Consider the following 7,644-nt stretch of genomic DNA (forward strand, 5'->3'; position numbering starts at 1 on the left):
TGGCATGAATCATAAAGTACCTCCCAAGGACATCAGTGATGTATTTGGCCTGAGAAAGTTCCAGAATCCCACGTTGTCTATGTTTGTGAACTTGGATGCGCAAGCAGTAGTGTAGCTACACTACACTTGCTACACTTGTGGAAGCTGGCACCAAGCTTTACAAAGCAACTCCAGATGATCCAGCTCCCGAAGAGGAGAATTGGTGGCTCTATCGATCCATTATCAGAGCTTAATCTACCTGGTGGTTTCAAGCCGACCTGATCTTGCTTTCTCCGTGGGCTGTACGGCAAAGTACCTGGACCATCCAACACTAGCTCACTGGGCAGCTAGCTCACTGGGCAGTGACTAAGCTTGCCAAGATCAGTCATCTCAAACCGTGAGAAGAGAGACTTCTTGATCTGGTTGAGAAGACAAAGCTGGTTGGAGGCAAGTATGGTATCATCTACATAGAAAGCCAGGAAGAGAAAGCCACGGCCCTGCTTGTATATGTATAGATTTGTGTCTACCGAAGCCAAGCGAACTTAGATAAGAATTAATTTTGTTCTACCACATGCGGGAGGCAGTATAGAGCTTTATTTAGCTGACATACTAGATGCTCTTGGCCAGCGCGCACAAAACCGGGAGGTTGAGCTATGTAGACCTCTTCATGGAGGTTGCCATTGAGGAATGCATTTCTCACGTTGAGCTGATGAAGCTCCAGGTCGAGCTCTATAGCCAGGGTTAAGAGCAAATAAATGGTAGTGAGTTATACCGTTGGGTTGTATGTTTTGGTAAAGTGAACTTGAGAGAAACCGCAAGCTACAAAATATACTTTGTAACGTTCCACTGTGCTATCAGCTTTGTACTGCATTTAAACAGCCACTTGGCTGAAACGGGCCTGGAGGAAGAGGGACCAGTGTCCAGGTCTGATTCTTCTGGAGTGACTCATACTCCTCTTGCATTGCCTATTGCCAAACTTCTGCCCCAAAATTATTGAGTGCAGCATTAAAGCTGTCAGGTTCAAGCACAGCATGCATGGCCCAGTAGAAAGGACCACGACGAGTAGTGCAAGTTGGAGCCATGGCTTTTGCTTCCTAAGCTTTGGTAGAGAGCTTGATTCTTCGTCAGAGTGTGTTATAGTTCACTAGTTACTAACTAGAGGAGGTGAAGTGGTCATCATCACGTGTGGTGGAGGAAGAACCTCATCACCTTCCATGATGCTCTCCACAAGAGTATGGATGGTTTGATCTTCAGTCTCCTGGGCAACAGAAGGGCCAGAAAGAGTAAGTGACAAAGAGGCACTGTCAAAGCTGTATGGAAGTACCAAGAATGGGAAGTGCTACTCCTCTTGGAGGTATGGCAGCTCTCTATGGATTGATAGGGACTCCTCCTTGATTGCTAGGCACTCCTCCTTGAGCCAGAGAAATGGGCAGCACGAGGGGCTCAGGAATGTTGTCTAGGATAAGTGAAAGATCCACCATCTAGTCAAAGTTCGTGGAGATAGACAAATACTATATCGTGGCTTGTTACGTTAAAGTTGTAATGCCTGTAGGCCTTCATCTGATCATAGGAAGAAACATTTCTCACTCTTGGGATCGAGTTTTTTCCTGTGCGCGTTAGGAATGTGGGCATACGCCACACACCCAAAAATGCGTAGATGACCTAATTTGGATACAGTGCTTCTCCCCAGAATGCGTAAGGACGTCCAGAGTGCTGAAACATACAGTGTGTGCTCTCCAGAAGAGTTCTGTTGGCACGCTTAGCAACGCGGGCGCCAGTACGGACGTTTGGTTGGTTGACCTTTCCCTTTTACCCCTGCCATTTTGCCAAGGGCTATAAGCAGTAAAGTATTGGCCTTGGAATTCATTGGAGATGAATTCCCCTCCACTATCTGTGCGATATACCTTGACCTTCCTGGCAGTCTATGCCCAGGTCTTATAGGCTTTGATGCTATGCCAATAGAAAGAATTGTTTGATCAGCTCCTGGAACATGGAACATCCTCTCGAGGTGTCTGCGTGAGCCATTAGGAAGCTTGATGACCACTGTTCCATGCCCAGCGACTGTGAGGCCTCTTTTGTCCCCCACGTACACCTGTTTCAAGGTCTCCAACGCTGTGGAAGTGTGGAAGAGGTGTGATGTGCATTGAAGCCCCTGAATCCATCCAGAGAGTGATTCCTGGGATGAGCAGACGGTCATCATCAACAGAGGATCAGGTTGCGATGTCCCATCTTGCCGCAGTTCCTAGTAGTGTTTGCCCCAGATTGAGAAGAAGAGGTGTTGGGCTTCTGCAAGAATGCCTCTTTCTTCTTGTCTCCAGAGGGCTTGCTACCGATGTACAAGGCCTGCTCACGAGCATCCCGAGAGGCCTGACTACGTTCCTTCATCTTGCGCTCTTCTTCCAGCAAACAGTCCCAAGTGTTTGACCCGGAATGAATGAGAGCATGGACGAGAACTGCTGTAGCTCTGGGGTGATAGAGCAGAGAATCAGCGCCTTGGCTTGTTCTTCAGAGACGGGCGGCCCAGCCTCTTTGAGTTCAGCCATGAGACCACGAAGCTTGCCGATGTAGGTCGCAATAGCGTCTTTTGGATCTATGCACATGTTCAGGAATTTCTGGGTAAGCGTCACTTCAGCATTCTCAGCCCTGGCCGAGAAAACAGCAAGAAGAGCATCCCGGTTTGCGTGTGCATCCTTTGCGAGATCAAGCAAGTGTATGTACTCATCGCCCAATCTAAGTCCAACCACAAATAGCGCCTTGCAATTGCGACTCTCCCATGCCGGTTGAAGTGCGAGGTCCATAGGTTTACGCTCTGTTCCGTCCACGATACAGCAGTCCTTAGCAAGGAGGATAAGTTGGACTTTGGTACGCCATGTCGCAAAGTTTGTCCCCATGAATTTGTTAAGCATCTTCGCCCAACCGTCCCAGTTTCCAGGAGACGAGCCTGAATTTGCAGGAGGTGGAGGAGGAGGTGGATTAGAGGAAGACCCAGCCATTGTTAAAATCTAGAAAAAATCTAGTAACAAGGTGGTGGTGGAGACTGGTCTATGGTCTGGCGCATCGGATTGGCCATTGGATCATTTCAACTCGATATCATGTAAGAATTTTCTGCTCAATTAATTTCATAACGTATCGAAAGTGTGCTTCGTCCTGGGTGGAGCAACCTCGCGTTGACAATAACATGAAAAATCCAGGTAAGTTCTTTAGTGTCCTTTGTGAGACCAGTTCTAAGGCATCATCTCCCTTTTTTGTCGACCTTGACCCTCTCGCACACCCTAAAACTTTATTTTCGCGCTCTACAAATTCGCCAGCATTGCAGCTAGAGATCACTTCCTCGAGGAATCCTGCATTTTCGAAGGAATTTATTCTCCTATGGAGGTCAGCTTAGAATTCTGGAGCTCTAATTCAAGTGTTGCGACATAGCGAAGCGGATGATGATGTGTTTTTTTTATCCGTGTTTCTTCTCGTTTTCGTTCCATATAACACAGGGGAAAGCTGGCGGGGCTCTTCTACGACCAGTTCTCGTGAAAGAACCTGGTACTCAGCAACCAGACCTTGGCATAACGATCACTCGTATTGGCAGCTTTCCGGTGACCAAGTTATCTCCGTTTAATTGCAAACAGATACACAAGTGGAAACTTCTTCACAGTAACGTCAAAAAGAAAAGTGGAATACACTAATGACTGCGTGTCACTGTTCTGTATCTATTTGCCGGATTGCTTCTTTCTCAAGATGACTACAAGAGCGACATGACAGCTTCCTTTGACGAGGTCAGAACTAGAAGGGATCTCATCGGTTTGTTGAGGTCCAACCATCGCAGCTCACGCTTCTTAAATGGGATATGGAGCCCGAAGGCCTCATTTGCTGTCCACGGTGCTCTAGGGATTGGAGAAGACAGTAAAAAGCGACGGGGCTTCGTTGCGTTGGCGAAAGAGTCAAGTTTGATCCCCGGCCCGGGAATAAATGTCATGTTTCCAGAGCGTGTGCTTCGTGCTCCTTCCTTACCACTTTTAGTGACACTTGCAGGTACAATACTACGTGTGCTTAAAGCCGGATAGATGCCGCGCTCCTACCGGGTGAGTCTAAGGATTCACATTTATTTCCACAGGTTTGCTAAGTAAAAAGTTTACCTTCTTTCGGAGATAAACTTCCTGAATCCAGATATCATTTACTTGCCTCGATTTTGCGGCAGTGGTCAACGTTCGTCCAGCAGCTCTCATCAACCACCTTGTCCTCGGGACGATCCGGGTCAACCATGACCGCTGCGCCGGAGGAGGTCATCACCACTCCCTTGATCTTCTCCTCGCTGCAAGCACGGATCAAATTCTCCGTTCCAGTGATTGCTGGGACCAACACATCCTGGCAGAAAAAAAAACTCAGAAAATTTCTCATCGCCCACGAGCAAAACCAGCTAGATTCTTACATCTGGGGTGTCAAACTTCCAGAAGAAGGGGCAGGCTGTGTGGAAGACGGCCTCACAGCCCCGGACTGCCGGGACAATGGCTTCCACACAATGTACTTGTCAAAGGTCTCGCATATGTTAGACTGATCACTTAATACCAGATAAGAGCGAGCTCCAGTCATCCAAGTTTTCCCTGTGACCACAAAATGAAAGTGCTACACCAAGAGACCTGCAAGCGGCCACATTTGTACACAAAGCCTACGATGGCAAAACATATTCGTACTACTTGTAGAGGATTCAAGTTCAGGTAAGGCAACACAGCAACACATAAACAGACGATTGAAGCGTCTTTTTTCCTAAACCATTGTTTTGTCAAGTTTTGATTGAGCAGTTGCGAAACGAAAACTATACCTCGTGCTTTATTGCGTCTCCTTTCTACCAAGGTGCAGGCTGTCCGCGAGAAGCACGAACTCTACAAAAGAAAAACAAAGAACAAAAACGGACAAAAAAGATGGAATGGAAATACTCAGGTATCTTGCACTTATCAATCCAAAACCGATCTTATAGCTCTCAAACTTTGCAGTGAATCAAGCTTCTGAGAAAAGAAATGCTGGTAGTGACGCTCAAGTGGCAGCATTAGAGAAGACTCGATCGAGCAAAGTGCTGCATTGCATCGTTGGTGATGCGGAAATGAGGAGAAAGATCTGAGAGATGCAATTCCTCTGTACTCTCCAGATAGAGATGGAGGGCACGGCTAAGTTGTCTCCTTTCGTTTCTATTTTGTTCTTCTTTTCTACAGAAACTCTCTTTACTTTCTTTGTCATTGTCAATTGGGAGTGGACGGAGTGACCCATCTCCAAAGCTTTCCAGAGATTAAATCTAATCACGACGTGGACCGGCTAAACAATTCGTATATCAATTATAATAAACTCATGGGCTTAGGACAACTTACTATAAAACCACTATATTCTCTTTAAATATGTACTTTTTCATAGTGTGTTAGTTTTACATAGGAAAAATGAAAGAAAGATTGGCTGGGGATCATCCTAGATGAAAAACTTCATATTTTCTGGCAAAACATATCATGAATGGCAAGATTCAAACCTATGGGGATGTGCAGAGGAGTCATAGCTGCAAGTAACATTGAGCCTTCATATTCAAAGAGTACTTATTTAACCTTTATGAGACATTAGAGAATGTATATATATATAACATGTGTAGATAAAGCCCACATTTTTAGTCATGTTTTGTATGATTCAAGATACAATCAGATTTTCATTGTGATATGGAAACAACCATTATCACATTTTCATGATATAGAGAAAAACCAACCTCCTAGTCCCAAAAGTCTACCTTTTTGTCCCCTAAGATAGGTTTGCTAGAGTAGAGTGACAATGACAAGCTTATTACTGAACCAAGTTGTCAAAGATTACATCAATCTTGACCTTACTTCCTTTGACTTGTTTGTGCTGCTCAGCTGATCACACAACTTTGAGATCTATTCACGATAAGTACTATGAATGTTTGAGCTTTGCAAGTTTGTCTCTTGCGTTTTGTTTCTTCAAGTACTTTCTCAGCACTTAAAAGCTCTCTGTGGTTCCAGAGAAAACTTTGGTGGAGACTGGAGCTGGCTCTCATCGGATACTAAGTGACAACTCTAAGCAAACACTAGACCTTTCTTGACAGGTACAATGCACTACGTGTGGCCCAAAACCGGAAAAGATCTGGAAGGAAGTGCTTTCTCTGCTAGTGTCAGGCAAGTTCTTGTGCTATCAGCCATGCCGTACTTTAATGCTCACAAATCGAGAGAGCTTGGATGAATTCGCAATGCTCTTTTTTCTTGGTTATAATTTAAGCTCTTGAATTGTACGATGGTTGATTCATCTCCTGATGACTTTATTCTTCTAACCATTTGCTCAATGGTTCATTTTCATTCGTGCAGCGAGTAATTTAGATTTGGACTAATTCGATTGGAGCAGTGGTGTGAGCGAGTTTAGATCTGGACTAAAACTATGATTCGTGCTATAAAGAATTGGTTACGCTTTTTTTTAATACCAAGTTGCAGGTTGTCCGTGAGGAGCACGAACTTTTTGTCAGTGGTACTTAAAAATTGGCTGTCACAGTTTTTACTTGATCCCTAGCTGCTGGTCAGAAGAAGCGATGAATCTCTACAAGTTTACAAAGGGGACAAAAAGAAGGCATGGAAAAACTCAGGTACCTTTCAATCTTATAGTTATACCTATCAATCCCAAACCGATCTTATAGCTCTTAAATTTTGCAGGGGATCAAAATCAAGCTTTTAAGCTCTTTCAACATATAGAAGCAAGAAGAAAAAATAATGAAAGAAGAGCTTTCGCAATGCTGATAGTGACGCTCAAGTGGCAGCATTAGCGAAAACTGGATCGAGCAAAGTGCTGCATTGCATCTTTGGTGATATCGAAATGAGGACGAAGATCTGCGAGGTGCAATTCCACTGTACCCTCCAAGGAGAGAGATCCCATCCAAATGTTCTTTCTTTCCTCTAAAAACCCTCTTTTAACTTTCTCCTTTGTCCTTGTCAGTGGACAGAGTGACCCCATCTCCAAAGCTTTCCAGAGATTAAATTTAATCACCCCCGACGTGGACCGGCTAAACAATGCTTAAATCAATTGTATTTAAATTCCGGGTTTCGGACAGACCATTATAAATAAGATAAACATTTCATTAAGATAATAACTATTAAACAAATCTAGTGATACTTTTTGCCCTTTCAGGCGCATGGATGACTAAGTATAGGCCTAGGCATGTACTTTTTTTAAGGAAAGAGTAAATTTATCTCTTTGTTTGATAGTGTGTTAATTTAGTAAAGGTTGGAAGTGGTAAATTTCTTTTTCTTTTCCGTTTTTTACGACCCAGTGCTCTACAGCGAATGAGCTCAATCATTGTTTATATGAGAAAACAATGCAAGGGAAGAAGCGAAAAAGGAAAACTGGGAGAAGAAGACGAAGAATTGGTGGGAGATTTCTCTTTTTTTTTTACTGTTTTTTTTCCTCTCTTTTGCTCCTCTCTTTTGCTCGAATCTTCGCTGGGGAGGCGAGCGGGCGCCATGGATTGAGCGCCCAAATGATCGAAGCGGCGGCCTTGATGGCGAGAGCGTCTTGATCGAAGCTTTCCTGGCTTTTGGGTTGGATGGTGTTCTTGCGTTTCAGTTTTCTGGGGTTTTTGGCTGTGGCGGACAAGGCAACGAAGAAGAAGAAGAATGCTTATCAGTGCTGCCACTGCTGCTG

General features: G+C 44.5%; 1 long non-coding RNA gene across 3 annotated transcripts; it reads right to left on the reverse strand.

Moving 5' to 3' along the window:
- Positions 1–3,648: 3,648 nt before the first annotated feature.
- LOC112346631 lies at positions 3,649–5,127 on the reverse strand. 3 transcript variants are annotated; one of them, XR_002992525.1, is made up of 6 exons: positions 4,790–5,127; positions 4,662–4,726; positions 4,537–4,607; positions 4,400–4,479; positions 4,107–4,335; positions 3,649–4,058 (listed from the first exon to the last, which is right to left on the reverse strand). It is a non-coding gene; the product is annotated as an uncharacterized LOC112346631 (long non-coding RNA). The 3 variants fall into 3 exon arrangements; XR_002992524.1 differs by having other exon boundaries at positions 4,665–4,734; XR_002992523.1 differs by having other exon boundaries at positions 4,662–4,734.
- Positions 5,128–7,644: the final 2,517 nt, after the last annotated feature.

This window comes from Selaginella moellendorffii, unplaced genomic scaffold (assembly GCF_000143415.4).
Source record: "Selaginella moellendorffii unplaced genomic scaffold, v1.0 SELMOscaffold_16, whole genome shotgun sequence".
NCBI lineage: Eukaryota > Viridiplantae > Streptophyta > Lycopodiopsida > Selaginellales > Selaginellaceae > Selaginella > Selaginella moellendorffii.